Raw genomic sequence first — 27,915 nt, forward strand, 5'->3', positions numbered from 1 at the left:
GTCTTTGGAGCACGGTGGCTTAGTGGTTAGCATTCTTGACTTGCAGCGCTGGGTCTCTGGTTTGAATCCCAGCCAGAGCCCTATCTGCATGAAGTTTGTATGTTCTCCCCATGTCTGTGTGAGTTTCCTCTGGGCTCTCTGTTTTTCTTCCACATTGGAAAAACTTACAGATAAGTTAATTTGCTTTCCCCTAAAAGAACAAAACAAAAATGGCCCTACACTGTAATACATATACTACATGATACATACATAGACACATGACTATGATAGGGATTAGATTGTGAGCCCCTCTGAAGGACAGTTAAAGAGGAACTCCAGTGAAAATGATGTAATAAAAAGTGCTTAATTTTTATAATAATTATGTATAAATGATTTAGTCAGTGTTTGCCCATTGGTTCCTCTCCCTGATTTACATTCTGACATTTACCACAAGGTGACATTTTACCTACTAGCAGGTGATGTCACTGGAAGGAGATGTTGCTTGCTTTTTTGGCAGTTGGAAACAGCTGTTATTTGCCACAATGCAACACGCCTCCCATAGTGTGATGTCAGTATCTCAGAGCTGTGAGGCTTTGACATCCCACTGTGGGAGGGGTTTCACCACAATATCAGCCATACAGAGCCCCCTGATGATCCGTTTGAGAAAAGGAAAAGATTACTCATCTGAAAGGCGATATCAGCTACTGATTGGGATGCAGTTCAATTCTTGGTTATGGTTTCTCTTTAAAGTGGAATATAACCCTGCAGTTCATCTTTCTCTAAAACATTATTTACAGCATATTATATGCAACCAGCATTTTTTTTTTTACTAGACCAGCATTCGAAGGGTTACACACAGAGCTTGAAAGTTGAGTGCAGTGAATTGCAATGCAGACACATCAGAACTTTAGATAATGTTATCTTGTATTTACTTAAATGTGTCAAGTGAGGAATGTGACACATTCTCTGACTGTGCAGGAGATGCTGGAGACAGAGAGACACTGAAAGCATGTCTGCCTGCAAAACAGCAGCGAATAAAACCAGTTATTAATAAAATGCAATGTCAGCTCACAAAGCAAAAAACTGTACTTTTGGAAACCTATAACTTCTAAATGAATAATAATACTTATGCACAAATGCAAATATGATAACCGTATGGCATATAAAAAGTAGGTAAACATGTTTTTATTGAATATTGTGTCAGGGTTTTAACCACTTGCCGACCGCACGCTTATACCGTGCGTCGGCAAAGTGGCAGCTGCAGGACCAGCGACGCAGTACTGCGTCGCCAGCTGCAGGCTGATTAATCAGGAAGCAGCCGCTCGCGCGAGCGGCTGCTTCCTGTCAATTCACGGCGGGGGGCTCCGTGAATAGCCTGCGGGCCGCCGATGGCGGCTCGCAGGCTAAATGTAAACACAAGCGGAAATAATCCGCTTTGTTTACATTGTACACAAAGGCGATCCCCGGCCAATCAGTGGCCGGGGATCGCCGCCATGTGACAGAGGACGTCCTGTCACTGGCTGCACAGGACGGATAGCGTCCTGTGCAGCCCGGATCACTGGGGGGACAGGTAGGAGAGGGAGGGGGAGGGAATGTCGCCGCGGAGGGGGGCTTTGAGGTGCCCCCCCCCGCAACATGCCACCAGCAGGAGCGATCAGACCCCCCCTGCACATCATCCCCATACGGGGGGGGGGAAAGGGGGGCGATCTGATCGCTCTGCGTGCCCGCTGATCTGTGCTGGGGGCTGCAGAGCCCACCCAGCACAGATCCCATCAAACAGCGCTGGTCCTTAAGAGGGGGTAAAGGGTGGGTCCTCAAGTGGTTAAACCGCTTTAAGTGGCAAGGCAATGTACTCTGTACACATGACTGCAGCTGCAAATGAATATTACATACTAACCTCACCATTAGTTCCTCTCAGAAGCTCACAATTTTCTTCTTACAGTGATCCCTTCCAGTTCTGACAATATTTTGTCAGAACTGAAATATACCAGTTGCTGTCAGTTATATATCAGCAGCTGTCAGTTACAACTGAATGTGCAAGGTAATGTCCATGTTTCCCTATGACTCAAGTGGGTGATATTACAGTTTAACAGTGTGCTGACCAGGAAGCTGTTATGGGGTAATGGCCATTTTTAAAATGGAGGACAGATAATTCCATTGATCACAGTGGACAAATGGGACGCAGGAGAGGAGCAAGAGATTGAGAAGTAGACTAAACAGTAGGTAAGTATGACCTGTGTATGGTTATTTTGACTTTTTATTTTCGGTTCAGGTTCTCTTTAAGTGCAAATCACCACAGTGACAGGACTTCCATCTCCATACCAGCAAGTGTTGGTCATTAGACTGTAACAATCATTATGCAACACACCTGCAAACAGACTATACAAGGGCCCCTCCTTCCCTGAGACATTTTCCAGAATATTATAGATACTAGGCATGCATGCTGCTATTTCCTGGATAATTTCTCTTGTATCTTGACTGTGACTTCTCTACTGCCTTCTGCTTTTTGCACTGTGAGACCTTTGGATATAGGCCTTGATTCATCAGTGTCTTTGCGATAACTTTTTCCAGTTCGTTAAATTACCAAATACGAAGTTTATCGATTTCTAGTTGTATTCATCAAGGTTTTTCCGCATTCGGTGTGACTTTGATAAAATATCGATAACAATGCAGTAACCATTCGGTAACGTGTCAATGTTTCCATTTTACAGGGGTCATTTAACACAAGGCCATAAGATTCCTGTGGAATTGTGGGTAAAAAGGCAGTCATTTGAACACGATGTAGCAATATTCCGAATAGGGCTTAACACCTGGACCAGGATTCTGGAAGTGGCTTGGGACAATCCCACAATTTCGCCAGCTGCCTACGGCTTGATAGGAGCCCTTTCTGAAAAAATGTAGTGCAGCTAGCAATTTAGTTGGCACTGCCTGTGTTCTATTACAAGATGATTCAAGAGAAATGCAGATGTCCTGGTATAGCAAATAAATCAATTTTTTTTCAAATTTATATGGTTCTAAACCTTATTCTTGCCCTTCTGCGCCTTTGAATCACTCTCAGCTGATACATAACCACTTCAATTGGCTCCATCTTCTCTGTCAGCAATGATCTGACAGGAATAACGACAGAGCAGTGAAGGAGATAACTAATTCTAAATTTAACGCTAAACCACGCCCACTTTCATTTTCATGAATTGCGTTTTATCGCATCATTACCGAATGATTACTGAATGCTCGCTAACAGCTGTAGATCACTTTTTTGAATCCTGAAATCAACTTATCGTTGACGTTTGGTATTTTACCAAGCTGTCGGTAATTAATTTGATAAGTCTTGATGAATCGAGGCCATAGTGTGCTGGGCTCATTAGTTAGTTAGGTTTGTGGCGTTTACTGGCCTATTGTTTGCTATATGTCTGCAGTATGTTCACTTGTATACAGTGCACTTACCTTCAATAATCAGTCTTTCACTATTATCTTGTGGGGTTTTTTTTCAGTATATTTCTGTGAAGAGTGGTCACCTACTTACTGCCTCCAAGGCCTTTGGCTTCTTTCTTTTACTTTTGTATCTGCCTTATGCTGTATGGAAACTGCCCTTGGTCTGCTGCGACATCTGTATAGGAGTATGAGGATCTGCCTATATTTAACTGATATTCTTCTATCCTATGCATGCTATCTATATATCATAGTAGTATGAATTCACACTTCACATTTCACTTCCAGCTTCTTTGAATAATCTTCATTAGATTATTTTATGGTCTCCATATTGAACAATACAGGACAGTGTACATCTTGTTCAATGTATTCTTGCCTGTAATAGTCATTCAAGGATCCATACTTTTGCCTTGTTAGTGTCCACGTTGTTGAGGTAGAAACTATGGTCAAGTAGCTAATGGAACATCTTACAATACTGATAATAATGAGCAATATGGAGAACTTGATGAACAGGAACTGGAAGGTTTTACTAAAGATTTCTTTTAAATATTGTTAGTTGGGTCATAGAATGGATGGGGGGGATCAAGTGTAATGGGAATATTTTGAGGACTTCAGAGGTCAAATTTGGAGAATTTGTACAAAATTGTGAGTGTTTTACAATCTGTAAATAAATAAGTCTGAGCTATTATAGGCAATTGCTCTTGATGACTATAGTCTATTTGTTGGCTCTATAACAAGACATTGCAAGAAACTGCCTTTTCAATTGTACCAAAAATCTTTGAATTTTATACATAAAGCTTTCAGATAGTCTTTGAATTTTATTCATAAAGCTTTTCATGGCTCAATTAGACTTCCATGAACTGTATATCTATTAAGAGAACCTGTCCGGAAATATACAGTAGACACCAGGCAAAGATTGTAGACAATTTGCAGAGACTATGGAAAGTTGTCAGGACAATGACCAAGTCATAAAAAGCTGACAGTAAGTGCAGACAAGCTATAGGATGTTAACAAAGACTGCAGACATGTTACAGAAGGCTGTCTTCGATTATAGGTATGTTACAGGAGACTGCTAGAGACTGACTACAAGTTTTAACGACTACATGCTTGTTATAGAGGTTGTTGGGAAGTGCAAACAAATTACAAGATGGTGTCAGAATCTTCAGACATGTACAAGAGGCCAGTAGAGACTGAAAAAAGGTCACAGGGATTAGTGGCCAATTTATACAAAAGAATTTGAAATAGTAGCGTGGCACATTAAAAGCAGGGCTGTATTTAGGGTTTGGGCTTCCCTAGGCACCCCAAACCTACGGCGCCCCCCAGGAGAACGCGCCGCGGCGAAAAATGGCCGTGGTCACAGAATGCAGTGGGCGTGCCCATAACACAGTGGGTGTGGCTAATTAAAATATCCTAGTAAGAGTGCCGCCCAAAGTCAGTGGGGCCATGGTTTCTCCCTGGGTATGAGTAAAGTGAACCTTAAAAAAGCAAGTAGGAAATGCCCCCCCCCCCCCCAAAGAAAAAAACCCACACATTAGCCAGTGTTCTCTCGCACAAAATAGTGGTAGGTATTAGAGTGTGAGCTCCCCTGAGAAAAGTCATTCTCATGACTGTTCTCTGCAAAGTGCTGCAGAATATGCCAGTGCTATATAAATACATAATAATATGGTAGGACATTAGACTATGGGAGAATTAGATTGTAAGCTCCTCAGAGGATAGTCAGTGACATGACTACGTACTCCGTGAAGTACTGCTGAAGATGTAAGTACAATATAGTACAGTGGTATGGCAGCATGATGGCGTAGTGGTTAGCACTCTCGCCTTGCAGCGCTGGGTTCCTGGTTCGAATCCTAGCCAGGTCAACATCTTCCAGGAGTTTGTATGTTCTCCCTTTGTCTGTGTGGGTTTCCTTAAGACACTCTGGTTTCCTCCCACATCCCAACAACATACGATACAGATAAGTATAATGTTAATTGGCTTCCCCTAAAAATTGGCCCTAGACTACGATACATACATAGACATATGACTATGGTAGGGATTAGATTGTAAGCCCCTCTGTGGGACAGTTATGTGACAAAACAATACATACTCTGTACAGCGCTGCGTAATATGTTGGCGCTATATAAATAATTAGTATAAGTACAGTAGCCAGGTCTATAGGTGTCCAAATGTAGACATACTATAGGTGTCCCCAGTATAGATATCCAGGTCTATAGGTATCCCCAGTTTAGGTAGTAGTCAGGGGCGTAACTAGAAATCACTGGGCCCCCTTGCGAGAATTTGGATGCCCCCCCCCCCCCCCCATAGGTGCCAAATAATCATAATAGGGCAGTGTTTCACCATAAAATAATCGCAGTGTGCAGCATTTCAGCAGAGAATAATCACGAGTGCAACATTTCAGCAAAGAATAATCCCAATGTGGGCAACATTTCACCAGAAAATAATCGCAATGTGGGCAGCATTTCACCAGAAAATAATCGCAATGAGTGCAACATTTCAGCAAAGAATAATCGCAATGTGGGCAACATTTCACCAGAAAATAATCGCAATGAGTGCAACATTTCAGCAGAGAATAATTGCAATGTGGGCAACATTTCACCAGAAAATAATCACAATGTGGGCAGCATTTCAGCAGTAAATCACACAGTGGGCAGCATAACACCAGTGGGCTGGCTGAGTACCTGGCTGGGTGAGCGGGTAGTGGGCTGGCTGGGTAAGCAGTGGGCTGGCTGAGTAACTAATTGCAGTATTTGTATAGCGCCTTTCTCCTGTCGGACTCAAAGCACTTGCGAGGCAGCCACTAGAGCGCACTCAGTAGGCAGTAGCAGTGTTAAGGAGACTTGCCCAAGAAACTCCTTACTGAATAGGTGCTGGCTTACTGAACAGGCAGATCCGAGATTTGAACCCAGGTCTCCTGTGTCAGAGGCAGAGCCCTTAACCATTACACTATCCAGCCACTGCCTGGCTAAACGAGTGGGCAGTGGGCTGGGTACCAGGCTGGGCGAGCGGGCAGGCTGGGCGAGCGGGCAGTGGGTTGGCTGGGTACCTGGCTGGGCGAGCGGGCAGTGGACTGGCTTGGTACCTGGCTGGGCGAGCGGGCAGTGGGCTGGCTGGGCAAGCGGGCAGTAGGCTGGCTGGGTAAGCAGGCAGTGGGCTGGCTGGGTACCTGGCTGGGCATGCGGGCTGGCTGGATACCTGGCTGGGCATGCGGGCTGGCTGGATACCTGGCTGGGCATGCGGGCAGTGGGCTGGCTGGGTACCTGGCTGGGCATGCGGGCAGTGGGCTGGCTGGGTACCTGGCTGGGCATGCAGGCAGTGGGCTGGCTGGGTACCTGGCTGGGCATGCAGGCAGTGGGCTTGCTGGGTACCTGGCTGGGCATGCAGGCGGTGGGCTGGCTGGGTACCTGGCTGGGCATGCGAGCTGGCTGGGCATGCGGGCTGGCTGGGTACCTGGCTGGGCATGCGGGCTGGCTGGGTACCTGGCTGGGCATGCGGGCTGGCTGGGTACCTGGCTGGGCATGCGGGCTGGCTGGGTACCTGGCTGGGCATGCGGGCTGGCTGGGTACCTAGCTGGGCATGCGGGCTGGCTGGGTACCTGGCTGGGCATGCGGGCTGGCTGGGTACCTGGCTGGGCATGCGGGCTGGCTGGGTACCTGGCTGGGCATGCGGGCTGGCTGGGTACCTGGCTGGGCATGCGGGCTGGCTGGGTACCTGGCTAGGCATGCGGGCTGGCTGGGTACCTGGCTGGGCAGCGGGCTGGCTGGGTACCTGGCTGGGCATGCGGGCTGGCTGGGTACCTGGCTGGGCAGCAGGCTGGCTGGGTACCTGGCTGGCAGCCGGCTGGCTGGGTACCTGGCCGGGCATGCGGGCTGGCTGGGTACCTGGCTGGGCAGCGGGCTGGCTGGGTACCTGGCTGGGCAGCGGGCTGGCTGGGTACCTGGCTTGGCATGCGGGCTGGCTGGGTACCTGGCTGGGCATGCGGGCTGGCTGGTTACCTGGCTGGGCAGCGGGCTGGCTGGGTACCTGGCTGGGCATGCTGCCTGGCTGGGTACCTGGCTGGGCAGCGGGCTGGCTGGGTACCTGGCTGGGCATGCGGGCTGGCTGGGTACCTGGCTGGGCAGCGGGCTGGCTGGGTACCTGGCTGGCAGCCAGCTGGCTGGGTACCTGGCTGGGCATGCGGGCTGGCTGGGTACCTGGCTGGGCAGCGGGCTGGCTGGGTACCTGGCTGGGCGTGCGGGCTGGCTGGGTACCTGGCTGGGCATGTGGGCTGGCTGGGTACCTAGCTGGGCATGCGGGCTGGCTGGGTACCTGGCTGGGCATGCTGGCTGGCTGGGTACCTGGCTGGGTATGCGGGCTGGCTGGGTACCTGGCTGGGCATGCAGGCTGGCTGGGTACCTGGCTGGGCAGTGGGCTGGCTGGGTACCTGGCTGGGCATGCGGGCTGGCTGGGTACCTGGCTGGGCATGCGGGCTGGCTGGGTATTGGGCTGGGCAGTGGGCTGGCTGGGTACCTACCTGGCTGGGCGAGCTGGCTCCTGGCTGAGTAGCTGGGCTGCAGTTGCCAGCGGCTCCTTCGCGCTTCTCCCGACTCGCTCCCGCCCTCCAGCAGAGTGGCAGACATGATCCTGAACACTAGACCAGGCGGCGGCATGCAGAGCTCAGGATCATGTCCTGGCCGGCCGCTGCCACTCTGCTGGAGGGCGGGGGTGAGCGAGCTCCCCTCATCTGTTGGTGCGCTCTCCGCCGCTCCCCCCGCCCCCCCCCCCCCGACTAAATAAATAAAAATAAATAAAAATAAAAAAAAAATAAATTAAAAAAATAATAATAATTGAACTTTAGGTGGCCCCCCCGAGGACCCGCCCATGGCACTGGCCCACGGGTGCCTCTTAATAGATACGGCCCTGATTAAAAGGTGACATTACAATCTCTTGGTACTTTGCTAGGGTCTCTTAATGACAGTGGTTATATTTCAGGGGTTGTTGGAGTCCACTGATATGAATGTATCCTTTTGATATTCCACACAAACCCACATTTACTTATATACATTACTCCATGACAAATCCCCATCCACTTTGCTCATATAAAATCTGTCTATATGCTCCCATTCCAAACTTAGTCCAAGCTGCATGTCTGCTAAGTCTTGTCTGTTTAGAGCAGGGCTGGGCAAACTTTGTGCGGCCCAGGCCACATGCTGCGCACTGCATTCCTTGAATTCCAACTCCCCTCACTCCCTGCAGAATTTCAAGTAGGCGGCAGCGGGGAACTTCAAACTCACCTGATCGCTGATTCCCATGTCGCGTCTCCATTACAACAGAGCATCACATGATGGGATGTCGGTACGTGCCAGCATATTACATGCTGGCAGCCAATGTGTAATACACTGGCTTGTCTCGACGTCCCATCATGTGATGCCCTGTTGCCATGGAGATGTGATGCAGGATTTGGTGATCAAGTAAGTTTTACATTCCCCCATAACCGCCTGCTGGTGACTCTGCAGGGAAGGAGGGGGAGAAGGAGAGGAATCCAACCGTCTGTCAGCGGGCAGGAGTAACAGCATATCTGGCCCACAGGCTGTAGTTTGCCCAGCGCTGGTTTAGACTGTGCAAAATGTGTAATGTCTACAGAAGTTGTCTTTTTCCATCTCTAATTAGCTAAGATGTATAGTTTTCTTGTATTCTACTATGTACAGTAAGATTTGACCTTCATGTGGACAAGATAGCAGTACAAGGCCTGGTGACCTAGCTATTTACATTAAGGCCAGTGGTGAAGTAGAGCAGGATTAATGAAATCTACCAAAACAAACCTGTTTTAAGCCTTGTTGGGCAGTGTATGAGTTTCAAGAACTTGCATAACGTGGTAATTGTAGACCTTTAGATAATGCTTAAATGACCAGTGTTATAATTCATCCTCAGCACAAATGGGTTGAGTGAACTATGAAAACAGATTAGCATACATTCATATTTTCCTTTAAAATAATCATGGAAAATGTATAGTATATAATGAAGCTCATATTTTTTTATTGTACATAAATACTGGCACGCTTACAAGTTTTAGACTTGTTTGTTAAATCTCTCTTGACCAATCTTTACAGTGGACTGTCCATTTAGTCTGTATGCATGGTTGCATTTTCTATACTAAGCCTCTGCTACTCTCCACAACTAATCCACGGGGATAAGCAATTTTACCATAATCGAAAATAAATCCAGGCTGAATGCCATTGTACAGTGTTTGGTTTAGAAAACCAGCCACTGAAAGCAAAACTGCACTTATTTTATATTGAAAAAAAAGTTGCCTTTCTCTGCAGTTCTAGATGGAAAACACTTTTCATTGCTATTGTTATAAACAAGTTGAGCATTATTCATGAAGCGATATTATTTGTTATCGTGCTCATTTCAGCTGTAACACCCATGTTAGTCAACAGGAGTTATGGCCACTGTGGTTTTCCCTTTTCTTCTTAATTATTCCCCTTTGGATCTGATTATGCAGAATTTTGCTAGGATGAGAAAATAAAACACGTTGTAAAGCATTGGTGAAGTATAGAAGAGGAGTACAGATGTATTATCACTGAGAAGCAGCTTTATGTAAGTTAAGAAGATTAAAGGAAACTCATTTTTAGAATGTTGCATTATTACCTAAAGGATAACACACCAATGCTGTTAGCAGTTACTACCCTTTTTCTTCAGTGCAGTGAATCAAACTTACAGTTCAATCCACTGTTTATCTAATTACATTTAGTCCACCCACTGCACATATCAAATAATGAACCTCTCAAGCTAAGTGGGAAAAAAACTAAGATTTATGGTTTCTAAGATGATGAGAAAGAAGGTGCTGAAATACTTTTCATGGGCCTGATGGGGAAAAACTAACAAGGAAAACAAAAGAAGTCTTGTGTGCCATAAAATAGACCTGATTACCAAATTATATATATATATATATATATATATATATATATATATATATATATATATATATATATATACCGTAAATACTCGCATACAAGCCAAATTTTTGACCCCCATAAAGGGGACCAAAAGTTGGGGGGTCGGCTTGTATGCGAGTCTTGGGTGGTGGTACTTTACTAGCTATACTGGGCACTATACTTGCTATACTGGGCACTATACTTGCTATACTGGGCACTATACTAGCTATACTGGGCACTATACTGGCTATACTGGGCACTATACTGGCTATACTGGGCACTTTACTGGCTATACTGGGCACTTTACTAGCTATACTGGGCACTATACTAGCAAAACTGTGCACTTTACTAGCTCTACTGGGGCACTACCTACCAATACTGGGGCACTATACTAGCTATACTGGGCACTTTACTGGCTATACTGGGGACTTTACTGGCTATACTGGGCACTTTACTAGCTATACTGGGCACTATACTAGCTATACTGTGCACTTTACTAGCTCTACTGGGGCACTACCTACCAATACTGGGTCACTATACTAGCTATACTGGGCACTATACTAGCTATACTGGGGCACTACTTACCCAGACTGGGCACTATACTAGCTATACTGGGCACTATACTAGCTATACTGGGCACTTTACTAGCTATACTGGGGCACTACCTACCCATACTGGGCACTATACTAGCTATACTGGGCACTTTACTAGCTATACTGAGGCACTACCTACCCATACTGGGCACTATACTAGCTATACTGGGACACACTGGGGGGATCACGCGGCCTGCACCAACCCAGCATTTCCTACCCCCGGCTTATATGGGAGTCAATCATTTCCCCCTGGTTTTTTTAGGTAAAAGTTGGGGGGTCGGCTTATATGCGGGTCGGCTTATATGCACTCGCATATAAGCCGACCCGCATATAAGCCCCCCCCCCCCCTTTACCTAAAAACAGGGGAAAATGATTGACCCCCATATAAGCCGCAGGTATATCAAATTTTTTATTTTTTGTTTTTGTTTATGTTTTTTTAGGCTGTTTTCAAAACTGACAATGTCAGATTCACAATTCTCTTTAAAGTGTTAGTGTACTAAAATTTTGTTGGCTTCAAGTTTCTTAAATTGGGACCTGATCATTTAACCCCCAGGGACCCAGTGCTGTAATAACATCAATAAAAGTAATCACATTTATGGCTCCAAAAATAATTCCTCCCCAATTTTCTTCTTTTTAAAACCTCATGTACATTACTAATAGGTCTTGTTGTTCAGTTCTGCAACACCATTGGATGGTTGAATGTGTAAATAGGCCTGTTTATCTGGCAATGAAGTCATACAAACAAGGTGCCTTCTTTGGAGTACATCCTCTTGCTGTTTTAGATGGATAAATCAAGAATCAAGTAAGTAAAAAGCTTGAGATGGCTTTTTTCTGTGATAATTGATATATGTAGATCTTGCAGATTTTAGGACATCCTTAAATATCCTGATATTGAGAGATTTAGAGCTGGTTATTTCTATGTTGTAATTTTACAACAGTGGGTCAAAGGGGTAGCAAGGTTTTGTCTGCAAAGTAAACTTGAGAAGGTGATAATGTTCTGGGAGGTGTGAGTGTAAGTGTTTGCATGAATAATTACATTGTGATTTTGACATATACAGGCAAGATCTGAACTTGGACTGTCAGGGGATTTTGTGATTAAACTTGCTTCCACACTTCCACATGGTCACAAATACAAGATCTATGCAGACAACTTTTCACCAGCATTCCATTAATTGTTAGGGTGCTGGATTTTTTAATTCATTACACAGGAACAGCCAGACAAGTGTGTAATCCCAACTGTAATCTTGAGGATAGAAAAGCTTGAAGAAAAAGCGGTGAGGAAGCTTTGATGTCAGAGATGAGTCAAACCACAACATTTGTGCTGTGAAATGGTTCGACAACAGGCAGGTTACACTTATGTCATCCTTTGTTGGCCCACAACCAGTGGAGAAGATTCAACGCTGGGGCAAAACTGCCAAGAGATTTGTTGAAGTTGAGAGGCCTTACATTGTGGCTGCCTATAAACAAATTCATGGGCAGAGTGGATTTGTTAGACTCATTTGCTGGTAAAATACAAGTTTCCACTGAAGTCCTGCCGCTGGTACTTCTTACATCTTCTGGCACACCATTGTCCCAGCTGTGATCAATGTTTGGCTCCTGTACAAAAGGGACTGCAAAGCTTTGGATATTCCAAAGAAACATATGCTAAACAGAAGACTGTTTCAGGCAAGTTGGCATCATCTCTTATCTTGATCAGCACGGCTATGCCATCTGCAAGCCCAGTTTCATCCAGGGGGGCCCCTTGACTTCCCAAAAGAGGCAGTATACTGATGATGGAGGTTCTTCAGCTGCCAAGACATCCAAAAAGTTAAATGCACACCTTCCAAAGGAAGTTTGCAAGGACAGGAATGGACATTTTCCCATTAAAGCCGATAGAGGACGGTGCCGACACTGTGCTAAAGGTTTCACCAACACACTTTGCAGGAAGTGCAATGTTCACCTCTCCTTTTCAGAGCAAAATAACTGCCTTTGGGACTACCATAATTGAAGAAATCAGCAAATAAAACAAGCATGATTCGCACATATAGTCTGGATACAGTGTTTTTAAAATATGATATGCCTTTTTTGTATTAAATTGATAATAAAAAATACTTTTTTTCCTATTATATTGTTCTTATTGTGTAGATACAAAAACGTATGTGGGTCTCTATAAGCTGTATATTACAAATACATTTTTAATTATTCCTTAGATGTGTTCAGGGTGTGAGTGATATTTTTGAAATTCTGATATCCTACAGGCCCAGCATTGCAATTTTACAACATCCTCCCCAAAAGTTACTTAAAATGTCAAAATAATAATAATAAAAACAAACAAACACTGATTTAGACATTACAAGCCTCCTAGAACAATATGTGAAAGGTTGAAATTTTTTTTTCTATATTTGAGCATAATTAAACTATTTATTTCACCATTTTTTTAAGGTTTTAAGGCTTAGTCATGTCATACCAACATGCACATATAGTAATCCCCAGTTATGTACAGTAGAATTAACCAGAATTAGCAAGCAACCAAAAGAAAAAATCTGGCCTTTCAGGATGCATAAATCTACTTTTACACTTCTTTATACAGTTAGGCCCCGTTCACACTTGCGTTTTTGGAAAAACCGGACCGGATGTCCGGACCGGATCCGGATCCTGACCGGAACCGTACGGTTCCTATCCGGGTTCGGTCCGTTTGCATATGTTTTTCATCAGGTATGAATACGGCTGCGTTCCGGATCCGATTTTTTAAAGAGGCACACTATATAAATTCCTGGGGTCTGGGAGGTCAGCAGAAGCGCAGGGGTCATTGTTGGAGAGAGCTTGACGTGTGCAGACCATCCTTGGGTACAGAGACTGTAGAATCAGGTCCTCCGCTGTGTAGGGCCTCACCTCCACGTCCGACATACTGCCAAACAGCTCCAGCACAAACTCACTGCTGCTCCACTCCAGAAATGCTGGGCCCATGTGTCCCCATCCAAAATGGCCACCATAGAAAATGCATAGGAGGTTGGGTAGAACGTCCTGTTTTTATAGCCAGTGTGTTCTGTGCTTTCCGTTTCCCATTGGTTTCTATTGCCGGATGGTGCAGTCAGGTTCCGGTCCTGGTGCGTCAGCCGGATGATCCGGACCAAAAAATAGAGCATGTTGGAAAAGTGTCCGGAGTCCGGATGGAACGAACGCATGTGTACGGCCGCATAGACTTTGCATTGCTATGCCGAACGTCCTTTCCGTTTGTACAGTATACGGTCCGGATCCGGCAGGGCGAATCAGGACAGCGAACACTAATGTGAACCGGGCCTAATAAACCTCTCTTATGTTTAGTTAAGTCTGTACTTTGTCTTAATTTGTTTTAATTACTGTATTTTAACATTAATACAGAGTTTGGTAAGTATGCAGCGTGGGTAATGGCACTGTTCTTTAACTAGACCTATTTTAAACATTGACTCACAAGCAGCATCAGCCAATCCCAGGATAATGGGGGTTTTACTGTAATAATATGTTACATTGCAATTATACTGTGGACAGTCTGTAGGGCCTGCTGATCTCTGCTTGATTAGTGCACTCTAAATCTGCACTCACTGAGTAGCAACTAACAATGTCTCATTTTTGTAATTTAAATAATTGCAGCGATATACTTAAATTTTGGAAGAAAATCGCAACTTGCAATGCAAAACTCCTGTGTTACTGATCTGATCATCAGTTTAAAGAAGCACTTTACTGAATGTAACTTCAACTCCACTCCACCTGCCATTCGTGGTGGGGGTGGTGTCACCCAACTCCAATGCAAAGCCACGCAGTGGAGACTTGCAAGCAATGGAACGCTTCTCGGCTTTTTGGTTACGACTAAGTGTAGTATCAGTTTTCCTAAGTTTCAAGGGAAGGTAGGTTATTGAAAAAAAAACAAACATTTGTTAGTAAGAAAAACAACTGTATTTATAAAAAAAAAAAAATCAAGGTAATAATTCTAATTTCAATGATACATTTTACAAAAACTCCCATGCAGAGCCATGCAGTGGAGACTTGCAAGCAATGGAACACTTCTCAGCCTTTTTATGCAAGGATACAGAGGCGCCAGTAGGATAAAACAAGATAAAAGGTTTAAAACGGTTTAGGTGGCGGTGGTGGGCCATCCACACACAAACAGACAAAAAATCGCTGTTGATTGTAGAAAAAAAATTCACAATTTATTCACATACTCCTACATAAAAGTGCAACGCGTTTCACGGGCAAACATCCCGCTTCATCAGGCAATAAACGAACGGAGTATCTCACTGCAAAATGACAGAGATGTAAAGCATGTCAGGGAGCTGTATACAGACGTAGAAACTGTCAAAGAAAAACATCTCTTTTCTTGTTGGTGCAAAGTATGTCAACTATTATAATAGTATCTGTGGGGTAGTGGAAAGCATGAGGGGGGGAAAATACTATATGTGGGGGAATGTGAGCAGGGAGGGCAGGGTGGTGGGTTGTGACCAGGGGATGGAAAGTACTGGCAGGGATAGGTAAATATAGCTGAATTGAGAACAAGCTATTGGGGATGTGTGTCCTGTGATATAATGAACTATGTGGAATGGGGATGGTGTAGCTTACAAGGCAATTTTCAACAACAAAACTAGCAAAGGTAAATACCCAGAGTGTCTGAAAAGGAGCTGTCTATGATTGAGGAAAAAGACAAAACTGACAAAAAAGACAGGCATGAAAACAATGATGATGATCAAACTCATCATCATCATTGTTTTCATGCCTGTCTTTTTTGTCAGTTTTGTCTTTTTCCTCAATCATAGACAGCTCCTTTTCAGACACTCTGGGTATTTACCTTTGCTAGTTTTGTTGTTGAAAATTGCCTTGTAAGCTACACCATCCCCATTCCACATAGTTCATTATATCACAGGACACACATCCCCAATAGCTTGTTCTCAATTCAGCTATATTTACCTATCCCTGCCAGTACTTTCCATCCCCTGGTCACAACCCACCACCCTGCCCTCCCTGCTCACATTCCCCCACATATAGTATTTCCCCCCCCCCTCATGCTTTCCACTACCCCACAGATACTATTATAATAGTTGACATACTTTGCACCAACAAGAAAAGAGATGTTTTTCTTTGACAGTTTCTACGTCTGTATACAGCTCCCTGACATGCTTTACATCTCTGTCATTTTGCAGTGAGATACTCCGTTCGTTTATTGCCTGATGAAGCGGGATGTTTGCCCGTGAAACGCGTTGCACTTTTATGTAGGAGTATGTGAATAAATTGTGAATTTTTTTTCTACAATCAACAGCAATTTTTTGTCTGTTTGTGTGTGGATGGCCCACCACCGCCACCTAAACCGTTTTAAACCTTTTATCTTGTTTTATCCTACTGGCGCCTCTGTATCCTTGCATATTAAGTTGTCCACCCTTGGTGGAAGGGTGATATACCCTCTTTTCCTATCTACAGAGAGCGACATCTTAGTCCTGAGTGGGGTCAGGCTTAATCTCCCCACCTGCGTATACAGTGGTTGCCTTAGAGCAACCCAGGTTTGTAAGTATAATACTTACTTTTAACATTTTTCTCTATTTATACAACATACTACACTATATTGGGCTCTCGGTCTCCCTTTTCTCTTCTCAGCCTTTTTGGCTAAGATCAACTGTAGTATCAGTTTTCCTAAGTTTCAGAGAAAGGTAGGTTATTGAGAAAAAAAACTTGAACGTTATTTAAATTATGTTATGTATAGTTTTGTTAGTAAGAAAAACAACTGTATTTATAAACAATAAAACATTTCAAAATAATAATTCTAATTTCAATGATAAATTTAAAAAAATTAAACAAAGTCAGCAGGTGTCAGGCTGCCGGCAGCTGAAGGCCTGCCTGCCATTGGTGGGGGTGGTCACCCAACTTCAATGCAGAGCCATGCAGTGGAGACTTGCAAGCAATGGAACGCTTCTCTACCTTTTTGGATAAGACCAAGTGTAGTATCAGTTTTCCTAAGTTTCAGGGAAAGGTAGGTTATTGAAAAAAAAAACTTGAACGTTATTTATGTATAGATTTGTTAGTAAGGAAAAAAAACCTTTATTTATAAAAATAAAAAATTCAATGAAAAAATCTCAGTGATGATTTTCAATTATGATACACAGTGTGCTGGCTTGCTTGCAATAGTTTGAAGAGTATGGTAGAACTACAAGGCCCAGCAACTGACTGTGGCCTGTATGCAGTGTGTAACCCACACAGACAGATATCAATAGCAGATACAGTTGGAAGCTAAGCACAGCTTATGATGATAGACAGTGTGCTGCTGGCTTGTAATAGATAGAAGAGGATAATACAACTGCAAGGCACAGCAATAACTGTGGCCTGGCCTGTATGCAGTGTCACACACACACACACACACACACACACACGCACGCACACACACGCACGCACACACACACACACACACACACACACACACACACACACACACACACACACACACACACACACACACACACACACACACACACACACACACACACACACACACACACACACACACACAATATATAACAATATAAGCCCTCAAAAGTGCTTTTGTTTTGGGGTGCTATCAGCAATAAAGAACAGCCTAGATAACTGTCCTTGCCTCTCTGTGGGCTGTATGCATTGTGTCAACCACAAAGAGAGCTATGCTTTAGTAAGTTCAATCACACAAATACTGTGGAAAGATATGCACTGCTCTAATACAGTGTGCAGTCACACAGATGCAGTGGAAAGATATGCACTGCTCTAATACAGTGTGCAGTCACACAGATGCAGTGGAAAGATACGCACTGCTCCAATACAGTGTGCAGTCACACAGGTGCAGTGGAAAGATGTGCACTGCTCTAATACAGTGTGTAGTCACACAGATGCAGTGGAAAGATATGCACTGCTCTAATACAGTGTGCAGTCACACAGATGCAGTGGAAAGATACACACTGCTCTAATACAGTGTGCAGTCACACAGATGCAGTGGAAAGATATGCACTGCTCCAATACAGTGTGCAGTCACACAGATGCAGTGGAAATATACGCACTGCTCCAATACAGTGTGCAGTCACACAGGTGCAGTGGATAGATATGCACTGCTCTAATACAGTGTGCAGTCACACAGATGCAGTGGAAAGATATGCACTGCTCTAATACAGTGTGCAGTCACACAGATGCAGTGGAAAGATATGCACTGCTCTAATACAGTGTGCAGGCAGTCAGTGGGACTACAAATACCATGCAGCCAGTAACTGTCTGTGTGATGTATCTACGCAGTGTCACCCACAAAGAGAGGTATGCGTTAGTAAGTTAAATCACACAAATGGAGTGAGAATAAATGCACTGGTGGTAATACAGTGTGTAGGCAGTCAGTGGGACTACAAATATCAAGCAGCCAGCTGTAATAAATCTTTGTTTAGTTGCTATGGGCAACAACACTACACCTTCATTCGGCACGATATCACAGGAAGTGTGATAACTCGACTCTCATCACAGCAACAACATAGGAGATAGAACTTCTTAGACATCGTCAAAGTTTCAGGAGTTTATTCAGTAAACAGATATACAGATACTTATCTCTACATGTTTGTTACACCTCAGCGAAGTAATTGGTCTGTAGTAAGTCCGCTTTGCGTTACATGCTCGTGGTTCATTCCTTTTGAATGGCAACCAGGCTTTCTCTTATGTTACATCTATACTACGTTGCACTTAGGCCTATATACAGTTTACAGTTAGATAAGATGACAAGACATCACAAAAAGAGTAGAAAGTCGAAGTCATCAGCCAGAAGTCAGCAGAAGCAGCCCCCCCCCCCCCCTCCTGGGAGCTCGTTAGCTCTTCTTATACTCATCTCTAAAGAGTCAAATGTGACATCATCTGAGCAGGGACGGATCAATACCTCATCGCCTCCTATTGGCTGACAAGACCCCGTGATATCATGACAAGCACCGTCTTTACTGCGCATGCCCTGGAAAATTCATTTTCCAAGGAACTGTTACCTTGTTCTGAGGAGGCCATTGTTTAATGTTCTTGTGAGGATATTTTCATAACAATGGCTCATGTTTATGTTGTTCGTCGCCAGCTGGTCTGGCCTCTGTCCTGGATATCTATGATACATCCTTGGGAGTTCTAGTACAATGTTCTACTGAAAATCAGAACTGTCTTTATTTATCTCTAAGAGAAATTCTCCTTAAAGGGTGATTCTACACATCAAGTCTTTTAACTAACTCAGTTAAAGTAACTGAGGCCTATGAATTCAAGCATATGATACTTAAATTCTAACACCAGCAACTGGCTGTGGGCTGTATCTATGCAGTGTCACCCACAAAGAGAGCTATGCTTTAGTAAGTTAAATCACACAAATAGTGTGGGAAGAAATACACCCACTGGCGTAACTATAGGGGATGCGACCCCTGCCATCGCGCAGGGACTTTTGGGGGGCAGGAGGGGTCGCAGCATAAGAGGAGAGTGTGGCAGATCGGTGGGGAGGGGGGAAATCTCCCCCCCCCCTCCCTCATCTCCGGCTCTCCTCTCAGCGTTCCCCCTCCTGCAATCATTGGGGGTGTGTGTGGCAGCAGCGGCGGTGGCGGCAGGATGACTCATTACCTCCTTCTCGCTGGAGGACTTACATTCTCTAAGTGCTTCGTTCAACTTCCTGTGCAAACAGGAAGTTACACTTAGAGAACGAAAAAGCTCTGGAGAGAAGGAGGTAATGAGTCATCCTGCCGCCACCGCCGCTGCTGCCACGAACACCACCAATAATTGCAGGAGGGGGAGAGCTGAGAGGAGAGCCCGAGGTGAGGGAGGGGGGGAGTCTCCCCCCTCACCACCGATCTGCCACACTCTCCTCTTATGCTGCGACCCCTCCTGCCCCCCAAAAGTCCCTTAGCGGGCCCTGGGGGGGGGGGGCGGATTATTTATTTTGCAGGGGGGGCAGTATTATTTATTTTGCAGGGGGGCCCAGGGATTTCTAGGTACACTCCTGAATACACTGGTGTAATACAGTGTGCAGAAAGTCAGTGGGACTACCAATACCAAGCAGCCAGCAACTGTCTGTGGGCTGTATCTATGCAGTGTCACCCACAAAGAAAGCTGTGCTTTAGTAGGTTAAATCACACAAATAGAGTGGGAAGAAATGCACTGATCTAATACAGTGTGTCAGCAAGCAAGGGTAAAACTGCGACAGGGCTATATCTATGCTGTGTCAGTGTCACACACACACACAAAAACACATAAAAAGGACATTAGCCCTCAAAAGAGCTGTTTTGGGTACTTTCAGCAACAAATATCAGCAAGGAGCAAGCTAACAAAAGCCTAACTAACGCTTTCCCTATCTCTCCAGCAACCTCCCCCTTCCTCTCACTAACAGCAGCATCAGCAGTGTGAGAACATGGCCGACGCTGCGGCATTTTTATAGGGAGGGGGCGGGGGCCGTGGGTGAGTGCAGCCTGGTTGGCTGCCATGTTTTTGCTGACTGTGATGTAGAGGGTCAAATTTTAGCCCCATGACGAGATATAGGGGCGGGTCAAACCCGCTATGTATTCGCTACCCGCCGCAGATGGACATATATGATATCTGCGTGAAGTACCCACCGGGCAGACCATTCGGGCCATCTCTAATTATGGTATTGCGTGCCTATTTTTCCATACACCCTATTTGCATAGACACCTTATTCAATTCACTTCTTCACCAAAGTTTTCTCCTTTTCACTTCTTATCAATCAAATGCCTTTTCAGCCACCAGCAACCCAAAAAAATACTTATTGGTACTTTTTCAATTTCAGGGTGCTGCAAAGTTATTTAAACAAAAGATAAACAATTATCTCCTATGAGAAAACGTAACTACTTAACGTCCGCTTCACACCGATTAGTGTGAGCGGAGTGGCAGCCCCAGGACCACTCCACGCCAATTTGCGTGAAGTCCTAGGGGCGGAGATTGCAGGGAATCGCTTGCGCCGATGCACGCGCATCCTCACTTGAATGATGGAGCTCTGCTCCGTCTACTGTTAGTCCATCTATTTACATGGTACAGTGCTGGGATCTTGCAGCGAGCCCTTAAAGCTGCAGTGGCCTTAATTGTAAAAAATATCCTGGTCACTAGGGGGGTTTAAGACTGTGGTCCTTAAGTGGTTAAAAGAATACTATCGACTGAAACAACTTTTTTTTTAATACACTATATTAGTGTACACATTACCACTAGTGCTAGGGGCACTTTATTAATTCACCCAGGTCTCTCTCCCTCTATCTCTGCATAAAAATTCATTTCTCACACAGCTCACAAATATATTTCACTGTGTCACTCACAGCATGCAGGAGACATGAGGAGAAATAGGCTGATCTGAGGTGGTAACAGGTAACTAAATGAGCTGTAATATTGCTGGAATATAACTAGCTATAACACTAGACTGTGTTTACACTCTGCCTGCTTGTGATGATTCACTCCAGGCTGCATCCACTTTACAAGCTGCTGAGAGGGGCAGACCACTGTTTACACTGTGACCACTGTTTATCTAAAACTGAAGGAGGATTTTACAGCTGAGAGGAACAGCTGTGTGAGGAATCAAATTGCTCCTAGTACTTGTCCTAATGTGTGCTACAACATACAGCATTTAAAAATAAATGCATAGATTGATAGTATTCCTTTAAGAGAAAAAGTGAATACATTCCAGAATTTCAGGTGTAAACTTTGGACCATATACAATTAACCTTTTCTCCTGAGTTTTCTCCTAGGTGATTTTTTTTACAATGTGCTAAGAAAATGTCCTTTAAAGAGAATCTGTATTGTTAAAATCACACAAAAGTAAACATACCAGTGTGTTAGGGGACATCTCCTATTACCCTCTGTCACAATTTCGCCGCTCCCCGCCGCATTAAACGTGGTTAAAAACAGTTTTAAAAAGTTTGTTTATAAACAAACAAAATGGCCACCAAAACAGGAAGTAGGTTGATGTACAGTATGTCCACACATAGAAAATACATCCATACACAAGCAGGCTGTATACAGCCTTCCTTTTGAATCTCAAGAGATCATTTGTGTGTTTCTTTCCCCCTGCATCTCTCATGCACTGAAGTTTCAGGCTGCTCTTTTCTTCCTGCAAACAGCTTTGCCCTTGTCTGTAATTCCTCACTATGTGAAAGCCCAGCCAGCTCAGAGGACGATTTATCCAGCTTGTAAAAGATAAGAGAGAAGAGAGAAGCTGCTCTAATCTAAATAACACACAGGCAGTGTGCATAGAGAGACCTGGAAGGGGGAGTTCATAGCAGAACCACAACACTGAAGAACTTGGCAGCCTTCCAGACACAGGCTGCCAAGTCTGACAAGAGAGAGATAAGTTGATTTATTACAGAGACTGTGATAGTACAAAGTGCTGCAGTAAGCCAGAACACATTAGAATGGTTTTTGGAACTTGTAGGATGATAAAAAACGGGATGCAATTTTTGTTACGGAGTCTCTTTAAACTACCAGAAAGCAGGAAAATACTCAAAATAATTTTGATAGTACCTTTTCCCCTTTTTTTAGTATATTTTCTATTGCATAGTGCTGAAAAGTTATTGTAAAGAGAAGATGGAAAATGATCTCCTAAAATATAATTTAGGAGAAAAAAGTGAATTGCATATGGACCTTTGTGTTTTCTCAAAGGAGATGTTTTCACCTTATGTAATAAAAATGCCTTTTTAGCACTAAGCAAGCAAAATTGTATTGATAATTGTTTTCTTATTTGCTTTTTGTTACTTTTCCACATGTCACATGCTGAAAAGGCATCTTTAGATGATGAGGAGAAACAATCTGTGGAGATTCTCAAATGTTATATTTTTGATTTACTGAATCAGGGTCTGTGGTCCTTATGCACTAAACTTTATAAATGTCTCTCCTGAGCTATCTAATGGGAGATGTTATGCTATATTAACAATAAAATACATGTTCTGCCCCAATCAAGCACCCCCCCCCAAAAAAAAAATGCTTACAATTAAGTATACCAAATCTACTTAAAGGGACTCCGAGCTCACAAAAAAAAGGAAAGTTGTACTCACCAGGGGCTTTCTCCAGCCCAGTGCTGGTCGGGAGGTCGTCCTGGCTCCTCTCCTTCTCCCCGCTCCGGTATGGCTGACAGGCCGCAGCCCGGGCGACACTCGGTAGAGTGTCGGGCTGCAGCTTCACATCGGCCGGCGTGAAAGTACTGCGCATGCGCGCTTTAATCGCGCATGCGCAGTACTTTCACGCCGGCCGCCGTGATGACGCGAGGTGGCCGGCGTGTGACGTAATCCGCGTCATACGCGGAAGCTGCAGCCCGACACTCTACTGAGTGTCGCCCAGGCTGCGGCCTGTCAGCCATACCGGAGCGGGGAGAAGGAGAGGAGCCAGGACGCCGGCGTGGGACCTCCCGACCAGCACTGGGCTGGAGAAAGCCCCTGGTGAGTACAACTTTCCTATTTTTTTGTGAGCTCGGAGTCCCTTTAAATGTAATAGTTGCTGCAAAGTAGAGAAAACTCTAAAGAAAAGTTTTGTTTTGAATAAAGGACTATATCAAACATCCTCCAGTCTATAATAAGTCACTATCTAAGGAAATGTCCCTTTAAGAAGAAAAGTATAAGGAAAAAGCCAGAGTATACTGTAAAAAGAATCACAAAGCGAAGTAATAGATGAAAAATCTATGCCATTCTCAAAGTCAAGTAGCAGAATAACTTCCAATAGCTGTCAGCAGAGCTGGAGCAGATGACTGCAGTAAACCCACTAATTTAATGTAGTGCTGCACTTCAATTGCATTTCACTCTTAAAAAGGGGATTCATTCAATTATCAGACCTATTTTCAAAATGATTTCTCAAAGCGTTGGATGAACCTACACAAAACACTCATAAAATAACTTTCTATAGATTTTTTTGGAGGTTAAAAGAAAACTCAATGTGTAAAACATGGATGGAATTAGATCATTACTACATTTTTTGTAGTTATAAGTGAACTGTGACATATTGGAAAGCATGAAATGTGATGAATGTGTGTGAGCTTAAAGCAGAACTACAGTCACCTATACTGAGTTTATTATGAATGCCACTCATTCTACTGTATGTAGCTCAATATATCTAGTATGCAATACAATTTTTGACTCAAAACTAAAAAGCCTTAGTTTGATTTTCCGTGATGGCATGGTAAAATAAATGTATCTGTTTAAAACAGTCAACAAATGCATGCTGGGGGAGACTGTACACAAAACCATTTGGCCAGGGTTAGAGAGAATAAAAGCGGTATTCTGTATCTTCAAAATAAACATTATTTTTGTAGCTCTGTATGTTTTATTTTACAAGTGCAAAGTATTAATTTTAATCACAGTACATGGTGCAGGGACAACACGGAAAATAACTGTATGTACCGTAACACAAGACAGTGTCACACTCTTCCTTTAGACCCTCACCATTTACTGAAATAAAATCTGTGATATTTTGTACATCATTGAGTTGCAATGACGCAAGTCCAGACCTCAGCCCTGAATTCCAGACCTCAAAGCTGTGCATAAATACATGCAAGCAAAGATTAAAAAACTGAAGCAATGTTGTAAAAAAGAGAGGGACATTTTTCCACAATAGTGTAAGATACTGATAAATGTATACAGAAAAATGAGTAATATAATTGATGGTCACTTATCTTACTAAAGGTGGTTGAATCATGGGCCCTTATTTAGTTAAGTTTCCTACTGCATTGTCCCAAGGGAGATGTTTTTACCCCTTATATATAAAATGCCCTTTACACCTTTAGATTCTACGTTTGCAAGGGCAGGGTCCTCCTATAACAGGGCTCCCAACAAGCTCCCTGCTAGCCTCCATAGAAGCAGCCGCACGCTGCGAGCGCGTAAGGCAATTCCCCCTTCCTCCATCCACGCTGCTGAACAATACACTTGGTAAGCACCTATAGCACTTTTCCAGGAATATTAACATTGAATGTCTCATTGTTTTATGCAATATGTATAAATAGCACTTTACAACCCGATTTTTGCACAGCTATTTTTTTCACAATTTTGTATGGTTTTTTTTGGTATTACTCAGCACACAGCACTTTATTGTTTGTGAATTGTTCACACTGAATTTTTTGTATGGGTTGTGCAATGTATGTGACCTTGCACTGTAAATAGTAGCTTTTTTTTACTAGAATACAAACATTTTTTAACATAATCCTTCAGCTGCGGCAGGGAATTTCTGATAACAATCAGATTCAGAAGGTGGCTTTTTAAATGTTTTTAATGTCATTTTGTTGGATAAGTCCTAAATAAAACTTACATAATTTTTGCCTCTTACTGGATGTGCGATTTGATTTACTATTGAATTGTCTCCACACGGGGCATATTTTATTATGGTATATGCTGGTTGTGTTTTAGCCCTTTAAGAGACGCATTATGATGTTTTGATTTTTAGCTCTAATACTTGAGTTACTGATTGTTCAAATAAACACATACTGGTACTGCTTCAAACCAGACATCAACTGTTTTTGCTAACTTGTGTTACTGGATGTCTTGATTGTACAGTGTGCCAAACCACTCATATATGTACTCATATATGTACACTCCCCACTATTGTCTGTTTTGTACTATGTACAGTTGTACAGAAGATGTTGGTGCTATACAGAAAAAAAAAAAAAATTAAGAGCAATCAATAAAATATTCAAACTAAGTTTGATATTAGTTTTTGTTAACCTACTTTGTAATACATTTTCAATTATTAGGTGCTGCAAAGTTATTTTGTAGATATAATGAAAAATTGTCTCTTGAGCAAAAACTCAGGATGGACGTTAATTGAATGGTGCACTTGTTTTTTCCACACGACTCTTCCATTTAGGCTTCACTTTTATAAAATAAATAATGACAGTGTGGAATTACTTGTGTGTTGTTTAACGCAAGTTACGTTGAAATAATTTGCAAACAAACTGGATGATTTTGTATTATTATTATTATTCTGTAATATGTAAAAAATAAGAATTTAAAAATATATATTTTCTTTTTCTAATGAAGATAACAAACTACTTTTCTCAACACACTGATCTAACTAGCTAGGTACAAATGGCTATTGAGTCAAAGGCCCATATGTAATTAACTTTTTCTCCTAAGTTTTCTCCAAGGAGATTATTTTTCATCTTCTATTTAAAATGACTTTTCAGCACTTTGCACTTGAAAAAGTTCCAAAAAGTACGAGAAAAAATAGTATCAAAATTATTTTGAATATGTTATTGTTTGTAAGTGGTTTAAATGGCATTTTATTGACAACTTTGAAGATATCACTTAGGAAAAAACTCAGGAGAAAAAGTTAATTGCATATAGGCCTAGGTGTTCAAGTCATCTTGTTGGACATCTACCAGAGAGAACACTAGAGAACACCAGGATCCCACTTGTTTCTGGCTGTTAATTATTGGACCAGAGTAGTATCGGATAGTCCACCAAGGTTCCCAAATTTCCACTGAATGCTCTCATCAATCATTTCTGATTAACCAAAACTGTCTGACTGATATTCAGGATGAATGTTACTTTGACCTGCAAAACTAATTGCAACTACCAACTGAACCCTTGTACTAAACATTGGCCTAATGTCACACTTCACATTAATCAAACCTTTTCCCGATAGATAAAAACATTTCTCAAAAAAAGTCATTTTCCCTGTATGAGCATAGCAGGGGCATTCTGGCTTGGGCAGGCTCATCAATGCTCTGTCCAGTTTGTTCCATTTATTTCATCAGGGCTATCAAGGAGTAGTTTTGCTACCTCTAAATGCCCCCTTCTTAGTTCATATTGACCTACCTGGGTGGTGATTTCAGTATACAAAATAAAAAAAAACACACATTATCATTTTAACTAGTAAGACTTAAAACATTGCTTTAAAAGTGTCTCTGCTGAACATGGAGCTGTTTTTATTATTTGACCTGTGTTTCACTTTAACCTTACACAATACATGCATAGACATATGATAATGGAAAGGATTCAATTGTGAGCACCTCTGAGGGACAGTTAACATACCCTGTACAGTGCTGGCGGAAAACGCCAGTGTTATGTAAATACTAAATAATAATAACCCTTCCTAGAGCTTTTCATGTACTAGATCTTATCAGTCAGCATAGCAAACATATTCATTAAAGTGGGTTGGAACTTTAAATTGAAAACTCTTGTACCTATTGCTAATAGGTACAAGAAGAAAAAGTAGTTGTAAAATGAGATGTCTGAAACTAAGGAAAAAGAAATCCATGGCCAGTAATACACAAATACCACTCATCTGATAAATAAACCAATACTTTATTAAAGGACATATCCCAATGTTAAAACATACAGGTAAATCACCAACTACATGGGGAGATAATTCAGAGGAACTGTATAGTAAGGTTACACTCGGAGCAAACTGCACAGATCTGAATACTAATTGGAAAACAACTGCACCGCATAAACTAATCACTGCGATCTCCAAGATCAATACAATATAATCAAAAGCAATGCAAATGTAGAGCAAGGATAATAAATATTGCATAGTGCTGCTTACCACCAGAGTGACCTAGCTCCCCTCCTGTGTTGATGACTGCACAGACCTCACATGTATCGCACCGAACAGGTTCTTCTTCTGAGATGTAAAATGAAATGTCAACTCTTAAAGACTTGAAAAAATGCTGACATCTATATTACAGGTGGCTTAAATGTATAAAGCTTAATGTAAAGCTAATTTACTGTATCCCTGTTTTAGCTGTCTCCTCAATTAGCTAATGCTAAATAAATCAGGTTTAACATATGTAGTTACCAGTCAGGAGTCCACTGGCCAGTTCCTGTATGACAAATTGTCGGTGCTATAGGGGGAAATCTTCTCAGACAGATTCAGCCACTGCCTTCCTCTTTGCAGTCTGAACAGTGATACTTCTCTAATTTTGCTCAAGTGATTATCAAGACAGAGTTTTTAGCTGCAAGGGCCTTGTTTCATACACAAAAAGTCTGGTGACTAAGTCATTAGTTTGTTTTTTCAGATCGTTGACTAGAGAAGTGCTTTAATTTTTTATTTTCCATGCAACTCAA

The 27,915-nt window shown here is 43.0% G+C and overlaps 1 long non-coding RNA gene across 1 annotated transcript; it reads right to left on the minus strand.

The window, feature by feature from the left end:
- LOC137547433 (uncharacterized) lies at nucleotides 1-27,898 on the minus strand. The gene is made up of 3 exons (XR_011026585.1): nucleotides 27,647-27,898; nucleotides 27,395-27,472; nucleotides 1-190 (listed from the first exon to the last, which is right to left on the minus strand). It is a non-coding gene; the product is annotated as an uncharacterized lncRNA (long non-coding RNA).
- Between the last annotated feature and the right edge of the window lie 17 nt (nucleotides 27,899-27,915).

This window comes from Hyperolius riggenbachi, chromosome 1, assembly GCF_040937935.1.
Source record: "Hyperolius riggenbachi isolate aHypRig1 chromosome 1, aHypRig1.pri, whole genome shotgun sequence".
NCBI lineage: Eukaryota > Metazoa > Chordata > Amphibia > Anura > Hyperoliidae > Hyperolius > Hyperolius riggenbachi.